This window comes from Orbicella faveolata, unplaced genomic scaffold (genome assembly GCF_042242905.1).
Source record: "Orbicella faveolata isolate gen_17 unplaced genomic scaffold, um_ofav_v1 contig_26, whole genome shotgun sequence".
Classification (NCBI taxonomy): Eukaryota; Metazoa; Cnidaria; class Anthozoa; order Scleractinia; family Merulinidae; genus Orbicella; species Orbicella faveolata.
In genome coordinates, this window is record NW_028301554.1 from 18,266,630 (window position 1) to 18,290,734 (window position 24,105).

A 24,105-nucleotide genomic window follows, 5' to 3' on the forward strand; every position below is an offset into this window, starting at 1 on the left:
CGGCGAGCGCAAAACAGAAGAATTCGGAGAGCAAAGTGATGGTTCGGGCTCACTGGGAGCCTGTTCGCAGGCTACATGAGCACTTGACTGTGAGCAGGATTTTCCTCCGCAAGCAGGCTAGTTTTACGCTACCATCAGCCGTCCTAAGATCTGATAGCAAAAGGAAAAAAAAACGAAAAAGATCGAAATCCACCTATCACAACACACCGACTTTGCCTTTTTGTGTCCCCTAAAGTTTTCGTGTGTGTGTTTTATTTTTTTTTCTGAGTGATTCACAAAATAAATCGACGACATGCTCGATTATACCATACCAGGCCCAGTTTTATCTGGAATGTATAAATGCGGCTTACGTAGTCTGTGTCGACATGTGTTGCTGAAAGTAGTCATTTTAGCGATTCGAAGAGTTTGGAAACCCATCTTTGCAGTACTATGAGTGAGAAGATGTTGTCCTCCCAGGCAATTCTTTCCATGCATAAGCATAATGTTGTGGACATGGACCTTATGTTTTCAGAATTTGCCTGTCTGAAAAGGCGATGTCTAGCTCTTTGTTTGTTACCACTGATTCACTGGAAACACTATAAACGAGTCTCACCTATTATAAAACATACTATCAATTATCCCAAAGGTTGTCATATAAATAGCATAAGGTACCACAATACTCAGGCTACCTCACCTCATCTGGGTAATCAGCTCAGTCAAGTTGAAACTAAGGTGGATGATCCAAGAGCACGTATTTCCTAGAAGTACTGGCTTCCTTACTGATCAGAATCACTTCTGGAAGCTTTCCATACAGAGGATCTTGAAATCACCCTAAGGAGAGATAAAATGTCTAAGCGGAATGAAAGATTATCGGTAGGATTTTAGCGTCCGAGACTGATTTGGGAGCTTATTTCCAGGAAGAGCTAATTATTGAAATTTTATTTCCATTTATTTTTCCTTGAAAATATAATTTTATGCTTAACCTGCAATCAGAATAATGTTTCCAGACTCTCATATTCTCCCGACAGTAAATTTGAGGGCGGAAAAATTCACCAGAACGCGGTTTCCCTAGTTCTCTCATTCCTTCGCGAACTCGCGCGGGTAACTCGCGAGATCCGTAAACCTTCCCAGCGTTCTTTGTAAGGACGGTTCCGCCATAGTGTCAAAAAGCCGCCAAAGTAGAAGCTCCGGTAAGATACTTCTTCTCTTATTCTTCTTAAGTAAGAATCAGTTATCATTGTGTATATTTTTATACTCAGGTAAAGCATGTTGCTCATTGTTTTATAAAGAGCTGGGAAGAAGTCTGTATTGGCGCGAAGTTCAACTCAGTTGGAGGGAGGTGAGTGCTGAAACAGTCTGCAAACTGAAGCAGGGTGCGGCGGTAGCTCGTAACAGGCAAACCGAGGCACTTGCCTCAGTCAGTTTTTCCTTTTTGTTTTTTTATATTCATCATAAACACCTTAAATACCTAGAATTTAACCATGCACATCGCCTCAGTCGTATTTTTTTCGTGGACATTGCCTCAGTCATAATTTTGGCCACGGCCTTGAAAAGGAGTAGTTACGTTAGATAACAAAAATATGATTATTTAGGGAGTTGATGAAGTAAAATGTGTTTCATCCCCCTGTTGAGTGGGATCCAATATAATTAAGCATTTTAGCATCAGTTTGTCATGTATACAGACCCGGAGTGCCCAAGCGATGAAAATCGATCATCGGAAGGCAATCGATATAATCGATAATAATTAATCGATTATTATCGATTGCCTCAATTAATCGATGAAAATCGATACTCACAATCCTAGTCCTTGTAATTGCTGTGGATTATATTGATTGTCATCGCTTGTCATCGATCTTAATCGGTAACTCTTGAAAGAGGATACCTTCAATTTTCAGACTTGCTCCCGGGACTTGCTGCATATACAGTGTGTGTGTCTGGTCGAATGTGGATGTGATATTGATAGAGTGTGTTGTGAAAGGGTACTATGAGTTGTTAAGACGTTAAATAGTTCATTAACCTTGTGATGCTACTGTTTTACAGAGTTAAAAAATATAAATGACACGGTCAAGAAAGCATTTTAATTAAAGGAAAATGGGCTCCAACAATTAAACGCTCCCTCTGAACAAGTCAAAATTCGCCAAAAAACAACACCCGGCAAGAGTAATCACACTAATGGCCGCTGCACAAAAACACTCAACCTTTTGCCAGTGGAACCCAGTCTACATGTACACGCATTAAGAAACCACGTGACAAATGCTCTGCTCTCATGGACAAGTAAATAAATTTAACAAATTGACGTCAGTTTTTCATGCATTTGCCCTGTTGTTCATCATGAATTTTGTCATAACATAACATATCCACAGCTACTTTGACAATGTTATGATGAAATTCATTGTCAATAACAGGACAGACCCATGAAAAACTGACGTCAATTTGTTTTTTTACGATTAACAACTTGTCAAATTGTCTGCTCCCACTCGTTGATGCATCGCATAAATTGTAAATATTATGTGTCTGTCCGCTTATTGACAATGAAAATTAGCCAATGAGCATGCGAGAATTTTCGAAGTTATTGTAAAAAAATAAATATCGCTGACGTTGGCAAAGTGTGGGAAATCCCACACAAAAACGAGGATTGCCAAACAAGGATGTGCAGTGTTGTTTCTACGACCACATCACTCACAAATTGGAGCTAGTTTACATAGTCACATAATTTGGAGTTACAACCCTGGGGCAGCAAATTTCATAGAAGTGCTAATTATTTACCACTGATGACTGCAAAAAAAAAGTGTCTGGTATTGTTTTTTCAAAACCTCAGAAAAATCACTCTCATTGAAATCGTGACCTTATCATTCTCCAGTTGGAGCTAGTTTACATGGATTGAGGAATTTCGAGATTGAACTCATGAGAGGGCAAAATTTAGCATTGAAAGTTTTGTTTTTCAACTGTCACAAACTACAAGATGATTACCAGTGCCCACCTTGCAGTTAGTTATTTAGCAAATTATCTCTGTTGTCACCAGCTCAGGGCTATCGGACACAACTTTCTTTGCACAGAACTAATTGATTAACTTTAAGTCTGCCATGCTAGCAAGAAATCATATTTTGTAATCTTTCTTTCCTTCTTTTTAACAGGTGGAGACACATTAGGACAAGACAAGAACAGGATTTACATTAGTTAGCCTATTCTAGATTTATGATTTTATTGCAATCGAAGACCCAGGTAAACACTTGTGTTCTTGTGCATTGATCAAATCCAAACTAAACCTGGCTGATTCCCATTCTGGACGTTGGACCACCCCTGGGATTACTCCTGATGGTTAACCTCCTCCTCCCCCTAGATATTGGGATTAAAATCACTAAATTCTAGGACAAGAAATAATTAAAATTGACCATTATTCAAGTTGAATGGGAAAAGAAAAATTGAATGTGGAAAAGATTCCCTTTCTTGACTGCGTATTAAGCCTCAGGAGCAATGTATTGCAATGACGGTTCATATAAGACCAACTCATGTGCTGACTGGCCATAGGACTAACCACCCTACACCCATGGCTTACATTCAGAGGGGCTTATTGTTAAAAGGTTTTTTTTTACCTAAAAAAGTTGAGAGGATGGGCTTATTAATTTTTACAGTACCCTACAACATGGGCTCTTTTAAGGCATTTTTATTGCACAAATCTAGGTACAGCCCTACAATTTATTATACATACCCAACAAATCTATTACTGCATTATGACATTGACTGACAAATAGGACAGGGATACAGAAATGTAAGTCTTGCATCATACTGCACAAGATCATTACAAATGTTTCAGCTGCTGGGCAAGAGAGACTGGCAGAATTATGAAGATCACACTGCCAAAATGCAAATGAATGTGATGTTAACTATGATATTACTGAACACCATCATGTACATTCACAAATTTGACTGGGTTATATTCACAAACTACTTTCAATGACCGACTGTAGAAAGCTGGTACACTAACTTAGACCACAACTGACAATAACTGATCAAGAATATAGACTATATACATGCATGTCTTTGAAACAGCTAACAACATCACAGTGTTACTGTAAACATTTCAGTCAGCTACAACTTTCCTGTTCAGGACAACCCTTGATCAGCAGATCACACTGATACTTCTACCATTTACCTTATGTTACATGTTACAGTACATCAGTTTCAAGTCTCATGAAAAATATTTTCTAGTCAGTGTAAGGGAAAAGTCAGAGAGATTAATTTTCTCTATGCCTAGCATACTCTCAGAGTTTTCTTTCTGGCACCTCTTTGGACAACTTGCAACAGGACAGAGTTACGGGTTTAACTAACAGTGAATTTTCTGGGTTTAGCCAGGTTAAGAAAGTTTTGAATTGATCTTTGTATTGTATAATGTAAACCAAGTTCTGCTTTAGGTTTTGCAAGACCACAGACATCCTTGCTTACAGTCACAATATAATTGGTCCGTCAAGCAAATTGCTTTTTAACACATTTTGGCAGTGGATAACTCCCTTATTTTTGATAGCAATTTTGTTGCACTTGATGTTATTACTGTATTTCTTCTGTTTAACCTTAAAAAGGGGAGCTTTTTAAATGGAAGTCTAATAAGAGGGGGTAAGGGGTCTTTATAGGCCCCTGATTGTTCTCAACTATCAAAAATAGGAACTTATTTAGATGAGAAAGAAAAGTTTTTTTAGGGGGATGGGGTTGTTAAAACGAGATTTCATATAAATTTGGTTGTACCTAAAAGAAAGGGGTTCAATTGAAGATTTGACTGATATTCACTGTTAACACACAAGGGAAATTAAGAAAATTGGATTTTTTAGGATGGACCGGGCTCATGCAAGTTTTATTTGTGAACAGGGTTCAGAGTAACAAGGGCAAATGAATGGGTAGGGCAGTGGGGACTCATATCAATAGAGGTCAAATTGAGGAAATACAGTAATTCTGAATTTTCAAAACACTTTTGAAAGAAAATGATATATCATTTCTAATCATTTTTATGGTTCTTGGAACAAATTTCTCTTCAATTCTCTATGAAACATTTTTAATAGAAGGGACATCAAAAGTAAATTGTATCATTTTATTAACAATTTTAAAACAGCAAACAGTTTACTATATTTTGTGGTCTCCAGAATTATTATTGAGTGACATGATGAATGAAACCTCTGCAGCTCTGAAAAAAATTGTCTAACGTAATTTATTTTCTTTCGTTCTTTCATTCTTTCGTTCTAGCATTCTCATGCCTCTTCAAGGTGTTATCCACTTCCAAGAGATTGATTAAAACTGCTTTAATTTTATTGATTGTGCTGTGCATTGCATTTGACTTGCTTGACTTTGCATGTCTGTGGTACTTGTAGTCGATATACAGTGGGCAATTTGTGCAAATATAACTTCATCATAAAATGCTATTACTTAACACTTATCCCTTCAGCATGAGTAACAAAGAGTTTTCTAATATTTGGCAAACATTGTATCTAGAAAATTCAAAATTGTGCATTTTGCTTCTGCTCATAGGGTTGAGTTTTGATGTAGTGCCCAATTTGGAAGTATTGGTATTAATGCAAAATGTTGGGACAGGTGCATGAAAGAGAGATTTAGTTTTCCTTTCTAAATTCTCATCACTTTAGCAAATTGCAAGTTTATTAACCCCTTCACTGGCAGCCCCCATGTTACCCCCTGTGCCAGACACATCTTCAGACTCCCCACTTCCATCTTCACTTGCCAAATCATACGATTCAACATTGTTTTTATCGCTATCAAAATCTTCTTAGTCACCAGAATGATTACAAATCCTTTCTAGAGCTTCCTGGGCATTATACCTTTGCTCCCTCACCAACAGATTTTCCAATATTCCCAAACTCATCTCACATCTCCTCAGCACATGACAGAAACAAGATGGCAGAAAGTTACAGGGAAAACCAAGAACATTCTTCTGCACTCAGTATGTCATACATTATGTCATACAGGCAGTGAAGGGGTTGGTGAAAATTGAATTATTGACAAATGCAGAAATTAAGAGTGGTTTCAATTTGCTATTCAACAGTTCTCTAGGTGGAGCCCATTTATTGAATTCTCAGTACTTTCACGATGCATTATTAAATTGAATTACCAGTATTGACGAATGTAGCAAATAATGTTAACGATTCCACCTACCATTTCCTATTCTGCTGTGATAAGTCAAATGTCCACTACTTGTAAGTTTGATTCTTTGAAATTCTCACTATTTTTTCTCACTTTTTGCTGAAGGGATAAGTGTACAGTGAATGTGATTAGTAAAAAATTGGTCACTTTATTAAATTCTCTTTGGAAGGTTATGGGCCACTGTACAGTTAGTAATACAAACTACAAAATAACCACTGAGGAGCAATGCCTGTTATGAAACACTCTCACAAAATTAAGATACATTATTTAAAGGTGTAGCTGTCGCTAAACTTGAATTCAATTTGATTCACATTTGAAGACTTTCTGGAAGTGCAATTAAATTCTTTAAATTTACAGCCAATTTTACCAGCAAATTTTTGAAGTTATTCTTGAATTGGTCCTCATAATGCCTTGTTTAGTTGGTCAGTTTGAGAGTTGTCTTGGGTTACAAAAGTAGCTACAAAGCACGGAAGCATGGAAATCCTTGAAGGAGGGTTTACAAGTGCATAGAGTTTTTGCCATCAATCTCAAAATTTCATCAGTTTTAGCAACAAAACTGCACATTTTATGAAATTCTCCATTTGATGCCCCTCATTTGGGGCATGCAACAGCAATGACAAAGTTATTTTAAAACTCAACTTCTTGAGTAACAAAAACACAGGTTGTAACTTGCGAATGCCACAGAGGAATAGTGAGAGTTTTGAAGCAGACATTGATTATTTTAGTGGTGGTTTTCTTAAAAAGCAGAACTTGGTTTGAGTCCTGTTATGCACTGTAATCTATTATGCAACTGGTCTCACAATATTCTCAAAGGCAGTGTGACAAGAACGTTGTATGAGACATTGCGTTGTGTAACATAACATGCGACAGACAACATTCTTATGAAACAGTTTGCGTCAACAGTTGCAGAGGGTCAAAAAAAAAGGGTCAGAGAACTCATTTCTACCTTGTGCTGCAGTTGAAGCAACTTGTTTTGTAACGATTTTGACCAATATGTGCTGTGGTACATGGCTTAATGTTTCATATAACTTGTCACGCCTTTTTTGAGAAGATTGCGTGACTAGCTGCGTGACAGATTACACTGTATATCAGGACTTAGTCATGGACACAAGTGTTTACCTGGTTTATTATGGTGGATTGGTGGTAAAAACGACAACACACAAAAATGTCTCTGTCTCCTTTATTTGCCTTTTATTGTGTTAAAAAAAAATAAAAAAAATCTAGCTGATCTTGTTCCCGCTTGTTGGGTTGTTTCCACTCTGCTCTGAATTGAAGTGTTTCTTCTGTTCCTCATTAATATTCCAACTTTAAAATCCTGGTTTGTTTGTCTGCTCGCCATCTTTAATGACGACATTTGACCACTTTAATGGTATGGCCGTTTGCTCCCAAGTGGAGATGGCATAATGAGGGAGGTGAGAGTTTGCTCCCCATGCCTCCACGGTTTCACTAAACTTACGTCATAATACCACACCATTTGAATTGGAATTTTATTAGCTTTGAGAGCTGTAAGTAATGCGCGAAAAGATTAATGCCAAAATAATAAAATTTAAGATGGATGTTTCAATAAATGTATCAAGAAATTTCCGTCGAAGAACAGGAAAACGGAAGTGCTAAATTACAAGTTATGTTCAGTACATTTCCATGGATGCCAAGAAAAGAATTGAACACAAAGCCACTAATCGGACTTGCCGACCAAACCTCCTGCGGACTGTCGTCCCACAAACTTCACCAAAAGAACACAAGTAATCTGAAATTCTTCCGTCAAAGCTGATGCAAGTTTAGGAATTTTCTATCGCTTAAGTTTAAGTAAGAATTGCGTGAAGCTAGTTTTTGAATCAGTGAAGTTTTATATTTATTGGATTATTTTAAGTGTTCAAGAATCGAAATATCTTTGAAAAGAAATCAAGGTGTAAATGTTTTTCGCACAATTTTCTGTGGATTATTGAGTGTAACTTATTAAATATTCAAGATTTTGACTCGTCTTAAAATCCAAACACGACGGAATTCAGTAAGTTATTTGTATACTTATTGTTCTTGTTAATTCTTGTTTTGCATAAAATAGAACAACGACGCATCTTCGGGAACTCGGGGGTAATTTATCGGAGCGCGACGAAGTAAACCGAGCGGTAAAGTCGGAGCCCCAAAGTTGACGAAAGTTAACGCTCTGTTTACTTCGTCTCGTTCCAATTAAGTGTTCAGCAGTGGGTTCCCGAGGATGACAACGAAGTCGAGAAAGTATTATAAAAAATAAATGAAAAATAAAATTCCTAGGTTTAGTTTTGTTTTGGAAGTTAAGATGAACACCCAAATGGTCAATATAATCGACAATTGGCGTACTAATTATGGTTACCAAATAAAGTTTTCCAGGTTAAGTTTAGGTTTTGGAAGTCAAATGAACAATTGGCCTGAGAAATAAAAAATATTTATATGTATATTTATTTAAAGAATAAACTCACTCGAGTTTAATTTAACGTTTTCGAAAAAAAGACGAACGATTAACTTTTAAAATCAAAATCAAATGATATATTTAGTTACCAAATAAAGTTTCTCGAGATTCGGTCTAAAGTTATAGAAATTAAGATAAACAACTGACCCACTTTTCAAAATTGATTATGCCAAAATCCTTACCAAAGTAGTCTCTTTCGCAGGAGAGATGGGGGAGATGCGTTACGTGACAACTCAAGTAACTGCTGCGCAAGCGGCCACCTCCTTCAGATCAACTAACTGCTAAGTTAATGAAAAAGAAATAAATTTGTAAATTAAAATAGGATTATTTTAAGCTCTTAATGTCATAAATTTCGATCAAAATCTTAGAAAAACTGTTTTAAAATCAATTTAATTTTATTTAATACTTAATTTTGTTATAGAAAACTAAAAGGAAAATTATCTTTTATTTTAAGAAAAAAACCCCTAAACAGATATCAGCTCCTTTAGAAGAATCCCAGATGACTATCAGCTCAATCTAGTGTCGCTTGTGAAATTCCAGTCAAGCCAGATCAGTGACCTTCACTGTTCTAGCCTAACCCCAACATCCTGGAAATGTACTACCCATGACCTGCACTAAAGCACTACTGTTTTACGTCCTCAACAACGGAAAATATCCAGATACATTGATTGGAGACAAACATCTTTGAAAGCCAAGTGGAATAAAGGTGCGGTATTCTGATGTAGTCAAGTAAAGCCGAAGAGACATGAAAAGCAAACTCTCACCTTCCCTCGTGATGCCTTCTCCACTTGAGAGCAAACGGCCAGATCATCAAAGTGTCCAAGTGCCTCCATCAAAAATGAACGGATCAGATAAAATCATCAGGATTTCTCAGTTGGAATATTGCAGAGGAAAGTCAGAAACACCGTCCTCAGAGCAATAGTTTCCACAACCCTGCAGGGACATCAATCGGCTAGGTTTAAATCTGACAATTTGTTATGTGTGCGGGTGTGTGGGCCATCTCAGTTCCTGAAAATAATCTAAAATACACTAAGTTCAGTGGAAAATATAAACTACACAACTAGAAATTCAACAAGCTCATTAGCACAGTAAGAACAGGAAAATACCTACCAAACTTACATAGAACAAAACTTATGCCCTAGAATAACTTATTCAACCATAGTTCATAAATGCTAACTATTCAAGTTGTAATAATTCATAAACCTACATAACTTTGTCATAAAACAGTATTGAAGAAGTGTAGGATTGCAAAACAATAATTCTTCTGCAATTTTGAATTGTAGTTCAAAACAGCAATACCTATGATTTCCTAACTGAATGCTACCTGTAAAAAAAAATCCTCAATTTTTTCCCTAAGATGCAAAAGGTTTACATAATGGTAAGCTGGCTAACTTGGCAAGGTTAATTAGATCCAAAGGGACTATTCTGCAGCCCTGGAGTGTTTTTCTATACCCAGCTCCACCCTTTTAAGTACCTTCATATGAACATGTAATATTTTGTCCATTTTGTAACTGAATAATTAGTAATTGCTTACTTCTGTGCTAATGAGCTTGTTGTGGCACCTTTAAACAAAGGAGGCGAAAAAATAAAATAAAATAAAACCCTTAAGTTTTGAATATGTCATTTGAAGTCAACTGTGCTAGAAATAATAATTTTGTACACTAATAAATAAATCGAACTTGTGAAAATTGTCTCTGGTTCGAATAAAATGTCATTCCTTCCCTGACTAATTAAATTTACCTTCTTAAATTGCAGATTAAGAAAGCCTTCAATGTTTAAAGGTGAAACAAATTGTATAATATAGATAAATGAACTGAATTTTCATGAGTAAATAAGTGGCTTTAGTAAAATTACAATTCTTGTATTCTTCAAATATAGCGTGAAATTTCAAATAAATATAACTTACAATAATTGTGCCTTTGATATAATACTATAGTATCAAAATTTGAGAGTTTTAAACATGCACTCTAAAGTGGATGTAAAGCTTTTAGTAAAATTAATTGTATTCATGAAAAAATATATCAAATTAAGTGCAAAAATAATTTTCAAGATTTTTTTCTATAATAACTGAAACAGGTTTTTGCAATCAATCTTTTAGTCTTTGGTGTGTAGGATACTATTGAAATTTCACTCTCTTTAGTGCAAATTTGTGCACTTCTTTTTGAACGAATTTTCATTAATTGTTTTGAAAAAAATTGAGTCTCTAATGTGTACATTAAAATGTCTGTACACAAGAAAAAATCAAACACATAGTTTTTACCTTAAAATAAATTTTACTGAATTTGAGGTTGGTGATGATTGCTAGTGGCAAAATGACATTTCTAGACTGATAGAATCAAATTAAAGAAAAAGATGCTTTGCTTTCAAAATAGACAGTTGATGGAAAATATGTGACCAAATAGTTTACAGATACCCATAATAAGGAATTTGTAAGCAAGCCACTTATTTGCAAATGAATGGCACACACAATACATATTGGCCAGATGAATACTCTGTTTAAATATTAGTAGCTACATGTGCATCAAAGTGAATGTTTTGAAATAAATTGCACTTCTGTCAGTTAAAAATCTCAGTGGCTACTAATTATTAGTTTAGTTGCATAAAATGTATGAGCAATTTTAGGAACATTTTTGCATGTGCCTTAGTGGTTTACAATTGATAAAATAGTATTCAATGACTGATAGACTGATTGATTAATAGACTGATTGATTGACTGATGTAAAATTAATTCTAGATACTGCTTCCCATTTGCCATGATAAAAATAAAAAGTTTTTGAAAACAGACAGATTCTGTGGTGTCACTCGTAGTAGTTATTTTAGACATCATAAAAATTTCTCCCCAATTTGCCTAATCACCCAAATAACAACAACCAAGGAGACTATGTGAAATGAAATCTGTAGCACTTAGTGCACATGCAACTAGAAAAATAAACAGAGCATTAATGTTAAATTGTAAAACAAATGTTTACTATGAGTAATCAAGGAAGAGGAATTTTTGGTCTAAAGTGACGCAAAACATTATTAACCGCAATTTTGTTGAATTTGGCTGATAATCCAAATATAGGAATCAGTGTCAAATGATCTACTAAGTGAAATCATGGTAACCACTTGCCAATGATGAAAAAAGAGGAAGCCAAATCAGAAGCTGAAATTCATGCAGGTCTTCTATCCTGGTCAAATTGGAATTTGGAAATGTTGGTTTTTCATGAGGGAGGAAAGCCGAGTTACCCGGAGAAAAACCCTCGGAGCAAGGCAAGAACCAACACCAAACTCAACCCACATATGGCACTGGGTCAGAATTAAACCCAGGCCACATTGGTGGGAGGCAAGCATTCTTGACACTGTGCCATCCGAGCTCCCCAAGTAAGTCAGAATAAGGTAAAATATATTACCTTAACATGCAAATAATAGTTGTAGTTCAGGTCAAGTCCAATTTGTGATCATTCAGGGCTTCCTGCCCACCCTCTGTCCTTGGTTTTAAGTCCTCTCTCGCTGGTCCCCCATCCTTATTCCATAGTCCTGGTTCCATGCTCCTTAGTCCATGGTTCCATGCTCCTCAGTTCACAGTCCATGGTCCACGGTTCACAGTCCATGGTCCAACATCTCTGGTCCTGGGCCCAAAATCCACATTCCAATGCTCTCTGCCTCTGCCAATAACACTGCCTAAAAAAACACAATTCACTATTACATGTAAGTAAATATTTTTCACCCATGTGCTTTCCAGAAAGAATTGAAAAATTCTGTGAATATTTCTGTCTTAAGATATTCTTTTATAACGGCTAGGTAGCTCTTCTATTCTTATACATTATTATTAAGTAACACTCCCGCTACGAGCGATAACACCAACAACCATGGAATGCACAGAATTTTTTTTTGGCTTTAGTCATTTAACTACGGAATTCTGATTGGTCTAACTCATTTTTTACCCAAGAAAGTCACAAGTTTTGCAGATTGCAGCTCCGAAAACATATGGAGCTCATATGTCACAGCATGGTAGCCATCTTGTGAACAGCAGTTCTTTGCATTTTTTATGAATTGTTTCTAAAGCAGTAGAACAAAAACAGCCTAGAATTAGTCACGACTTCAGAAAAATTGTAAAGACTGCAAATAAGCATCAATAATAGTGATCTTGAAGGTGATTCTTCAAGGGATCTCTCATCATGCTGTTCCCACTGGGTATGCATGTGGATTTGTCTGTTTGATATCATGATAATCAAAGAATCCTGACCTACAATCACTACTAGAATTGAGCAAGGCAACAGAGGATTTATATCCGTTGCTGGATGAGGCTTGAAGTGAGATTTCTGTTCTTTATAAACACATTCACATCACATTTCCACTAAATTATTATTTTGTTTTCACTGTGCCAGGCATAAAATTTCACAAGTAAGTATTTATTCAGTAGAAAAGGAAAGGTTTTTTCCTTTCCGTCCACTTCAATTAAAGAAATTCCGTCTGCCTTATGTCCAAGGAGTTTCGGAGTCTCTCTGCTGCTGCCTAGAACAACAAGGCATTCACACCGTCTTTAAGTCCAACATGACACTTCGGTCACACTTAGTGTGACCAAAGAAGACCGACAACCCAGCTAAACAAGATGGTGTTGTCTACAGGATTCCCTGTGAGCGCGGCAAAGTCTACATCGGGGAAACAGGGAGACCTATGCAGGAGAGGATCAAAGAACACGACAGGGATATACGACTCACCCGTACCCAGATCTCTGCCAGAACACACCCACAAGACCGGCCACTATCCTATCTGGAATGAGGTCAAGTTTATTGATCAAGATCCTCGCTGGCACATGTAGTGTCAAGGAAGCTATTCTCATAAGACTTCACCCCAATAACATCAACAGGGATAGTTGAATTGAAATTCCTGAAGCGTGGATGCCCACGATCAAAAAAACACAACAACAGGAGAACAGTACAACAGCGGACCACTGAGGGAACAGCTTCTTGCCGGAACAATGGAACAATAGGAGGAGCAAAATGCACCAATCACAGCCGACCTTTGTGATATAAATGATACCATGCAATCAGTCGACCTTATCGCCTGAAGAAGACTACCAGTAAGCAGTCGAAACGTCGCAATCTACATCTCAAGTGACTACATCGTGAGACAAACAATAATAAACTTTATTATCGCATCTACCACGATGAATAACAACAACCTTTTCCTCGACATTTTTCTTGTAATGTTGACCGAATTACAACTGTGAATACGAGTGATTGTCAAAGGGTTCCACCTTTGCCGGTTTGAAATAAATGTTAATTGGCAAGCATTTCACTGCATACAAGGAAAAGGGAGAACGCGGAAACACGTTAAAAGTTACAGAACTAATGAATGTGGGCAAATAAGAACCTTTTTAATATTGTTAATGATTTATTTTAAGTGCCCATTCCCAACATCTTGTACATTTTTAAACGTGATGAAATTTGTAACCAATAAATACCAAATAGGCCATCAATTGCCATTGGTAATTGATCAACAATCAACAAAAGGTCAAACAAATCCTGTTCATCGATTGGTATTGATTATTGATTATCAATTTCATAGATTGGACACCCTGAGATGTTCAGTAACTAAAACTTTCTCCTCTTCAGTCATTATTTTACCACTAGTTTTTGACCAAACTAGTGAAGAAATAAAAATTTCAATTGTTTTGTGTGCTAATTACCATAGAAATAAGAACATATGTGGGCATATGGCAGGTAATCTTTCTTCGCAAACAATCTGACTAGAAATTCATCAACTCTAACCATTAAGGCCTCTGAAAACCAATTTACAACCCAGATTTTATCACTTTTCTTCTGTAAATGAACCCGAACACCTGCATGATCGATCAATGCTCATCTTGTATCTTGCTTTCCCCAGTTATCAGTAGTGTCGTCAGTTTGTTCATGTATCACACTCTTGTCTGCCCCTTAGCTTAGCTCCTTAGCTCCTCCATCAAAATATCTTTCTGTTGATTTACCTAGAACTTCTAAGACCAGCAACACCAAACGTATCAACTGGCAATTGCCCTACTTCCAAGATCTCTGCAAATCTCTACTTCGTTGTGGCTCCTCTGGTCAAGCAACTCCCTACAAAAGTCAAAGATGCCTAACATGCCCTTGTTTCAGGCCTGGACTCATAATTCCCTTTATAGAGCTGAGTATAATGGATATCACAAGAAAGTAAGCAAACAAAATTTGTCCATTAAAAAAAAAATGTATGTGTGCCATGTGTAACACATGTGCAGAATATGTGATCACACACGGGCCAGTTCGGGCTTACTTTGAGTCTCGCCTCGTGGCTCGACTGAAAATAAGCAGCCCGAACTGGCCCGTCCCTAGAACTATCACTAGACATGTGTTATATTGCCAGGATCGGCTTTGTCTGCCCCAAAATCGACATTGCCCAATACCGCCAAGAGTGGCCCCAGAAAAAAATCCCAATTGAACAAGCCGCCTGCCTTTGTTTAAAGCAATCATGGCTGCGTCAAGGTTTTCATCTGATGTGATAGAGATGTTTTACAGTCCTATCTTGCGCGAAGAGAACGTGAGACTTCAGTCTCCAATCAGGACCAGCACGGATTTGATTTTCAGTTGGTAAGAACCAACTTCAACGAATGGCTTCGTGTGTGGAAAATGGCGGTCTCTGAAGCCTATAAATCTAAAGCCGACCTCTTGAAATTTGCACAAAAAACAAAATCAAGATTTGCCGAAGTTGTAGAAAATGAAATTCAAACCCTGAAAAGTGCCAAAACACAGTTCTGGCTTACCATTAAGTTTTCGATAACTAGAGATCACAACAGTAGATAGCGTACTTCGCTGATTCATTGATGAAGTCAAAGGCGAAATAGAAGCCTGGTCTCAAAGAGGCTCAGGCTGGGTGGTAGAAGCCGTCGTTGAAGCATTTGTCAATGTCGCCCAATACCAACCATTTCATGGAGGCAGCTACATGCCGCTGCCCAAAAAGCTACAAAACAAAAAAGCAATCATCACTGTCCAAAAACAGAGAAAACGAGTGCTTGAGATGGGCTCTACATACAGCATTATTTCCACCAACAGATGGGAAAAAGGTGACAAGAACGTCAAGCTACCCCACAGAAGACAGGCTAAATTTTACAGGAATAGACTTTCCAATGCCCATAACACAGATTAATAAGCTAGAAAAACAAAACCCTAACCTAGGGATAAATGTGTTTGGCTGGGAAAAAGACCGTGTGATCGTGCATAGGCTCAGCAAAAGAGAGGGAAGCCTCCCGAGAATCAACTTGATGTTAATACAGAAAAACGAAAAATCTCACCACACATATGTGAGATGGCTGAGTGCGGCCAAAGCAAGCACATTGGCGTAAAACATTTTTGTGAAAGAAGTCTGCATAGTTACACGACGGCAGAGCTGCTCGAAAGACACAAACCCGAATGCATGGGGCAGCTGAAAAGGCTCACAAGGACTGAGCTGCCCAAAGAGGGCGAAAACAAGGTGAAGTTCAAGAACCACCAAAAGCAGATGAAAGCGCCGTTTGTGGTATATGCTGACTTTGAGTCTTTGATAAGGAAGATACGTGGCTGCACGAAAAAAGGCCAGGCAACAATCAAAACAGAGGTCCACGAGCCCTGCGGTTTTTCGTACCTGATCGTGAGGAGCAACAGCTTATATTGAGTTGAGCCCTGAGGCAAGACTCAAAATAAGCACGAACTGGCCCAGCCCCAGAACTATCACTATACACGTGTGTTGATCATTTATCTGCTAGAATAGCTGATCCACTTACCAACCTACATTATTTGGTGAAAATCAAAAGCAACACTCAAACATACAATCAAACCAGTCAGTCCATCCACACTTTGAACTGTGATTGGCTAAGTTACCGTAACAAAATCAAGCATAGTAAGCTTAACAAACTACATCCATGTACCCAGGAACAAACAATGAAGCTCCAAGATGGTGCCGTTGTTCACAATATTATGAAAACAGAAAAGAGTGTGAAAATTATCCTTGACAATCTTGAGTTAACGGAAGCAGGAAAATCAGTTCTTCACAAGGGGCTTACTTTTGTCTCAGTAAAACCTAGAGTGGACAAGTTTATTACATCAGGAGTGTGAAAAATATCTCAGATGGCTTCAGCTGAGACAGAAGCATATCACCTGGTTCGAGGTGATATGCTTCTGCTGAGAACAATGGCAATTAAATGGCAACAAAAGACCACCCACAGACCTAACTGGCAATGAAACACAAACCTCAGACCTTTGCAACAAATTCTTCACTCATCTCAAACCAAAAAATCCAAGTGGTCACCTCCAGCAAGTATATTTCCAGCACTAGAACACTACACCGAGCAGTGTTGTGTCAAGATAGATCAACTTGATTTTAATAGGAGAGTAGAAAAACAAAACCTTTTACACAATGAACAACTGGCCCTACTCTCTCTGAAATCAGACAGACATTGTTATGAAACCAACAATATGGGGGACCCAGTAGTTGTATAGCAACAAGACCTCTATGACCAATTTTACACGCCCATAGACTTCTATGTAACGGAAATTTCTAAAAGAAAATTCTAAGCCATGTTCATTAGGCATCAGCAAGGTGAAATCTGTGTTGGGTCAATTAGTCCAAGCTGTCAGAGCATTAAATTCACCAGTGCCCATTTTATACACCTAGATAGAGAGAGGTACTGTGAGAGTAAGGCGTCTTGCCCAAATGTACAACACAGTGACCCCCAGCAAGGCTGAAAGGCCTGACTGCTCAATCAGGAGTCCAGTGCACTAACAGTTAGGCCACTGTGTCTCACACATCAGGCCATCAGTACTCATGAGTTATCTCCTTCAGTATCCCCTCCCACCTGTTTTTTTTTGTTGTTTTTTTTTCCTTCCCCTATAATACAGTCGGGAGCCTGTTCACAGGCTAAGTTGGCAGAGATCTTGTATACGAGTTGAGAAGATGTCTACGCCACCTTTGTCAAGCTTTGATATACAGGCAATATTTGTGTCAAAGCTTTACCCCTGCAAATCCTCTTGTGTTCAGCAATGTTTGTATGTCTGTCAATGACATAACATGGTTTTTGAATTCAGTTAGGTCTTTATGACAACCTTCATTAAGTGGTACACAAACTCTTCCTTGTGTAGTCTCTCATTGCTTACACAACTGTCTTCTCCAACGGAATAAAATGACACCAAACTCTAACGTCTCTTATAGTTTCACCCTTTGGAGACGACATTCTTTCAGATCTTTCATACAATAGCCGGATTCGGATATGGTCTGATGCACTGCAGCCAAAAATGATCAGTCGACAAAGTGGACAAAAATAACATTGACGCTCATACCCTTGTGAGATAACTTTAAGAATTCCTAGGAATTCCTAGGAATTTCCTAAGAATTCCTAGGAAAAAATTCCTAGGAATTCCTAAGAATTCCTAGGAATTCCTAGGAATCTAAGGCGTGAATTTTCACGGTAATTCGGACTCGGAATTCCTAGGAATTCCTAGGAATTCCAAGTTTACATAGAGCTGATTTGGAATTCCTAGGAATTCCTAGGAATTCCAACTGAAATATACTCACCTTGAAAATTCCTTAAAATTCCCAAAAATTCCTAGGAATTTCTGGGAATAACTTGGAATTTGTAGGATTTTTTGAGAATAGGTTGGAATTTTTTGGAAAATCTGAGAAAAACTGGGAATTTTGTATCATTTGTAGGTCAGACAAAATTTTGATGATTAATGCCCAGCATTAAAATAACAAATAAAGTCACTGATATCACATCAAACAGGTTTTAAATCAATGGTTTATTACATTTGCTTTCATGAATTTATACATAAGATTAACTATCCTGTTTCTTTTTCATTACATCAAGAATCAAAAGCAAAACTGAAAACAGATATGATGGTCAAACTTTTACATGTTTGATAAAAAGAGAACTCTTTCAGATAATTTACTTACTTTTTTGGTTTAGAAATCCAACAATTTTCCATTCACAAGATTGTAGCTTAAATTATTGTTATTATGTGGAACAAATCTGGATTTTCATGATTGTAAGGAATCAATGGTAAGAACAAAACTGAAACACTCCTTAAAATTAAAAAAGGCTGAGTTTGGGCAAACTTAGCTGCTGTTCAGTTATTTCTGTTGATTCTGCAGCTTCTTTTGTTGCCCTCTAATTAGGGTGTCAACAGCTAGCCTCTTAATCGTCATCTTTGTTGTATGACACCTAAAACAAATTTTAAAAAAATACATTACATTGCAATATATATGAGGTACTGTAAGACTGAGATCCAAATGTTTATGTGCTCACAGTTTAATACATGGAGCTAATTAAGACCTGACTGTAAGCTGGTTGAAATGTTAAAAGAGAAGACTTGATAATTGTGAAGGTGCTTGTATACTATTGATAAATATGTTACATAAATCTTGAGCTTACAGTTGATTAAATCAAGGTTTTCCTTCTTCTGTCAGTGTATCAACAACTCTCGAATTGAAGGATATATATATCACGGTTTTTAGTCAAATTTAGACATTAGAAATATTAAAAAAGACACTTACAACATTAAAGGAACATTTAAATAATAGAGTAAACACAAAGGAATATACGGATGGACAAAAATTGAAGATCAACACGGATTGCCATACAGTCAGGCTGAAACACACAGGAGACACGTATCAAACTCATGCACACTGTGGCTGCCTCGTCGGAGTTTTTGTGAAGAACTTTGACTGGGATCAGAGAGAACTGCTATATTTGTTTCGTTTGAACAAGTGTGGCGAGAGAAACTACTTGTTATTCGCAAATCAAATTGTTTAGGCACGCACTGACTGGGCAACCTAAATTGTTTCAACTTTGCTTTAGCCAGAATTAATTTCATACCATGACTGAGTGACCCACTCGTGTATGATTCGTGATGATAAAGTTCATTGAAAAGCTTCTGTCTAAATACAAGAATTTACTTTGTATAATATAAGGTTACTTGAATTCGATTACTCACCAAATAATTTTGTATACGGCTAATCTGCCCTTTGAATTTTTCCCCGTTGAAACATCCACAGTAAGACTTTCCTTTAGCTCCAAATCTTCGCCAAGAATAACTTGTTTCTCGTTAATGACACTCACCCTGTTTTCTTCTGGTCACAGGACCGCAGCAAAAACCATTTTGATATAATTTTGGAAGTGAAATCTACTAAAACGCACGAGCGATCAACCGTTAACGCTGAATTCAAAGATGGGCGCCAAAAGAGAATGAATAACGCGATCTTTGTCACGTTCAGTCACGAGGATAGTCAGGTGAAAATTGGCGTGCTGTGATTGGTTCCGTTGATCAGTTGAGGAGAGAATGGAACTGGAGAAGAAGGAGAGAGAGACTGGCAACGAGGCTGCCGGACCAGTCGCTTTCGATGGCAAGTCTGTTTCCCTTTCCACGCGATTTTGGTGGTCTTTTGAAAGTTGGGTCTTGCTTCAAAAGGAAAAAAACTACACAGACTTTTTAGGAAGAAATCAAGGAGGAAAATGGAACGTACTTTAACTGGTTGATCTGTTCTCGACGGTTGTCAAGATAACAAAGGATCGTGAGGCACTTAAATCAAGTTCACTGCAAAGGTAAGGAATCCAATTTTATAGGGATTTTCTGTTATGATAAGCTATAATTGTAAATAAATCAAACTAAGCGATGCATTGTGTGCTCTTTAAAAACCCCAAACGCCGAAATTCACCTGAAAAGTTTCAAATCGACTTAAGGAAACGAGATAAATTCTGCGAAATAAGCTTAAGCTTGTTGTATTAGTCCACCAAATCTATTTTGAGAGCCCACATGTTTCAACACCCAGTCAGCACAATGCAGCAAGTATAAATTTGCAATGCTTGTCATTTTTTCCTTTGAATTATTTATAAGGATTAACATGATATGAGATCTATAGTCTTTTCAATACATCAAGATGTAGGTTTTTTTATTTGCATTGTCATTTATTTGTGTCAGTTATTTATTTGTTTCCCACTGACTCAATCTTTTTGATTCGTTTGATTTTGTTGTGTTATGAATTAAAGTGACCGCAAGGACAAGGAAATACAAGAAACATATTGATGATCCCACTATGCCCATACCAAAATCTACAAGATTCGACCACAAAAATCGCTTAAAGCAGTCTTCACAGGCCTGTTGATGTCATCTCCCTCTCTTGCATCACTTTTTGCTGGAGATCATTTCCAGCACCATGAACAGAACACCTCAGAGTCTTCGGCTCACCTGAGTGAGATGGCTGTTGGCAAAAATGTTGTGGATGACTTTGATGGATTGTGGAGTCAACCTTTATACAAGAATTGAAGCTTCACAGCAGCATTTGATGAAATGGAGTTGCATATACCTGAAAAGACTACAGAAATACCAACTGATGTAATACACAACAACTCAGATTTGTCCACAGACAGTGATTCAGATAATGATGTTGAAGTTTCTAGTTCTGACTCCTCTGAAGAATTTGAGAACTCTGACACTGACGGCCATCCACTTGACTCCCCTGATGAAAGTGAAACTAATGGTTCCTAAGAAAAAGACATTTTCTGCCAAAGAATATGTCTGTACGGCTATTCTGGCCTTAATTTCAAGACATTGTATGACAATGAGAGGCTGCTAAAGATATCATTGTTTTAATGAAACTACCGGTAATTTGTCCAGAGAATGTCACAGTACAGTTTTACAAATGTACAGCAGGTGTGTGGAAACTGTGAGCTTTTCATTTATGACATCTGAGAGAGATGTCTTCCTCTTTTTCCTAAATTCAAAAAGGATCAAGTCAAAAATTGTTCAACAGTGGGCTGTGATGGGTATGTGTGTGAATCTACAATTATATTAAATATATACATGCATATATATACTTTTGGTTTTATTGGAATTGTAAATAATATATATTCATTTATGCTGACAGGAATTTTTTGCTTAATCTATTTATCAAATCTAAGAGCATCCATTTTTCTATCAGTTAAACTCTGGGTGTTTGATTTAAGGGTCCATATGGGCACATATACACTAACAAATCATGTTGGATCTAAAAAGCAATGTTATCAGTGCTATAGTTTTATGTTGTGTTGTCAGACTTAAACTGGAATTAATGTACATTTCTTTGGAAATAATTACCTTGGAGCTTGACAACAATAAAAAAGGATGGAACTACAGAGAAATGATCCTGTTGATTTTTACTAATGTACGGAAATTGATTCATGCACTGAGTTCATCTTTAATTTTGACACTTTGGAAATTTATAGAAATTTCCAACAATATTTCATGTGTTTTAGCTACTCCCCAAAACTCCTAGATATTCCAAACACATTTTTTAAAGCACTCTGGGAAATAATAGGAGTTCCAAGGATTATTCCCAATAATTCCCAGTCATACTTTTCACTATTCCCAAATATTCCCAGAAATTCCAAGGTCTTGGATTAAGCATAATTTGCATGGCTTGGAATAACTTGGAATTCCTAGGAATTCCCAATAATTCCCAGTCATACTTCCACTATTCCCAAATATTCCCAGAAATTCCAAGGTCTTGGATAAAGCACAATTTGCATGTCTTGGAATAACTTGGAATTCCTAGGAATTCCTAGGAATTCCTAGGAATTCCCAGACTACTGGGAATTTATTTCGCAGGGGTACTCCTTGTGCAAAGTTTAACTTTTTTTAATTCACTTATTCCTATTGTGTCACAAGTTTTTGGGCCTATAGTACCATGAAAATCCATGAAGATCAAAGACCTCAGAGGTCAAGAAAATGACAAAAAAGACCAGAAAATGGTGTTACCTCTGCCATGATGTAAAATAAGAAAAATTTTAAAAAGACTATTATTTACTTTGAATGAATGGTATCCCTCTAGTTCAAGGAACGTTCACCTATCATAGAAATCTAATTGGTAAATCACACATCGTGTTGTTAAAGCAAATCACGCATCACGTTATGATGTCCTGTTCCGCGTCATGTGGCTAATTTAGTGTGAATCACGCATCACGCAGCTAATTTTGGGGCGATCACCCATCACGCAAAAACCCTTTGTCACCCTCTTACTTTAGTCAGGTAATTTGCTATTCCTTGTTAAATTCTATTTATTAAATATTTGTTGTTTTTTGGATAATTTAGCAGGTCCACATAAGCTTTATAAGCTACCCTAATTAGTTAACCTGCAATATCAATTAAAGTGTGTATGCATGTATGAATGTATGTATATCCCAACCATATAAGAGCTACATGTTGTATTGGCTACTGAAACAAAAAGTGTTTTGTTTCCTGAAATTTGAAGAATTAACAATTTGAAGAACTAAATCAGCATAAACAAAATTTAATATCTTCCCTATTCAACATTCCTAAAAACTGATTATCAAATATTATAATATAGATAGGACCCTGCGTGTGCTCTGAAGGTCAAAAACCCATGTTTTATTTAAGAAATAGAAAACATGTACCATGTTTCTATCGAATTAAGGAAACACAAGTGGAAGTTTGGAAGAACGAGAAATGCTATGGGAACCCGAGCTGTAGGCGAGTGTTTCCACAGCTTTTTCGAGTTCTCCCAAACTTTCGCGAGTGTTTCTATAACTCGATAGAAACATGGAGAACATGTTTTCTATTTCCTTTAGAAAACACCACAATGGAAAAAAAATAGAAACATGATTTTTAACCAATCAGCGTGCATATTTTCTTAGGGCTGTTTTCTAACAGAATATAAAACATAGAAAAATCATGTTTTACTGTTTTTCACCACATAACCTCTATATCATAAAGCAAATGAAGAAGCCTATGCCATGTATTACATTGTGATAAAATACTCCGGGCATTCGAGAACACTTCGGAAATGTAGAAAACACTCATCTGTGGCTTGTGTTTTCTACATTTCCCTTGTGTTCTCAAATGCTGTCCTGTTTTATCACAGTATAATACACGGCTTAGGCTTCTTTATTTGTTAAATAAATTTAATGTTAACTCTTTTGGTGTTACCCTCTTTAATTATTATTATTAGTAGTAGACCTATTATTACTCAATTATTACACAATTAAATAAGCTCAGTTATTATTAACATACCTGTACAGAAGTGCACAAAAGCAAAGGTTGAATTCATCTAATGTTATCTTGTTTTAATCTGGCGAGGTTTGCATCTTCTCTGCCTTCCGTCTCAAGTTAATTCTGCACTTAGCTTAACGCATTTTTTCTCCCGCTCTGTTTAGATTACTCTTTTTCATCCCGGGAGTTTTATCTGAATGTCTTTTCAATCTAAAACTGCACCCTTTAAGAGTTCGGCTATTTCTTGACGATTAAGTTAACTTTCTTTAATGTAATGGCCCCAGGCAAAGGCCCTATTACTGGTTCATGATACTAAACGTTTGTTTCCGTCTGACCATCAACATGTGTACAGTTTTGCGCCACCTTTGTTTCTCTCTTGACCCCAACCTCACTCGTTCACAATGTTCCCGGACAAATGCGCGTGATCCCGCGTGTAGTCCCTCGAACTCGTCACTCGCACTATGAAATATATACTATATTTGATCTGCAATTGAATTCTACACATTGAGCGGTTTCTGTAGATTGTCT

The 24,105-nt window shown here is 37.0% G+C and overlaps 4 long non-coding RNA genes and 1 pseudogene across 5 annotated transcripts; 3 read left to right on the forward strand and 2 right to left on the reverse strand.

Annotated features, from left to right (window-relative positions):
* Window positions 1-607: 607 nt before the first annotated feature.
* On the reverse strand, window positions 608-23,947 carry LOC110039990 (uncharacterized). 2 transcript variants are annotated; one of them, XR_016208923.1, is made up of 3 exons: window positions 23,599-23,947; window positions 8,749-12,229; window positions 608-810 (listed from the first exon to the last, which is right to left on the reverse strand). It is a non-coding gene; the product is annotated as an uncharacterized LOC110039990 (long non-coding RNA). The 2 variants fall into 2 exon arrangements; XR_002295604.2 differs by having other exon boundaries at window positions 6,133-12,229.
* Window positions 1,093-6,373, forward strand: LOC110039995 (uncharacterized). The gene is made up of 3 exons (XR_002295605.2): window positions 1,093-1,169; window positions 1,239-1,318; window positions 3,114-6,373. It is a non-coding gene; the product is annotated as an uncharacterized LOC110039995 (long non-coding RNA).
* On the forward strand, window positions 15,412-16,485 carry LOC149108408 (uncharacterized; annotated as a pseudogene).
* Window positions 18,315-19,664, reverse strand: LOC149108409 (uncharacterized). The gene is made up of 2 exons (XR_016209085.1): window positions 19,528-19,664; window positions 18,315-18,755 (listed from the first exon to the last, which is right to left on the reverse strand). It is a non-coding gene; the product is annotated as an uncharacterized LOC149108409 (long non-coding RNA).
* On the forward strand, window positions 20,030-21,710 carry LOC149108410 (uncharacterized). The gene is made up of 2 exons (XR_016209086.1): window positions 20,030-20,135; window positions 20,580-21,710. It is a non-coding gene; the product is annotated as an uncharacterized LOC149108410 (long non-coding RNA).
* Window positions 23,948-24,105: the final 158 nt, after the last annotated feature.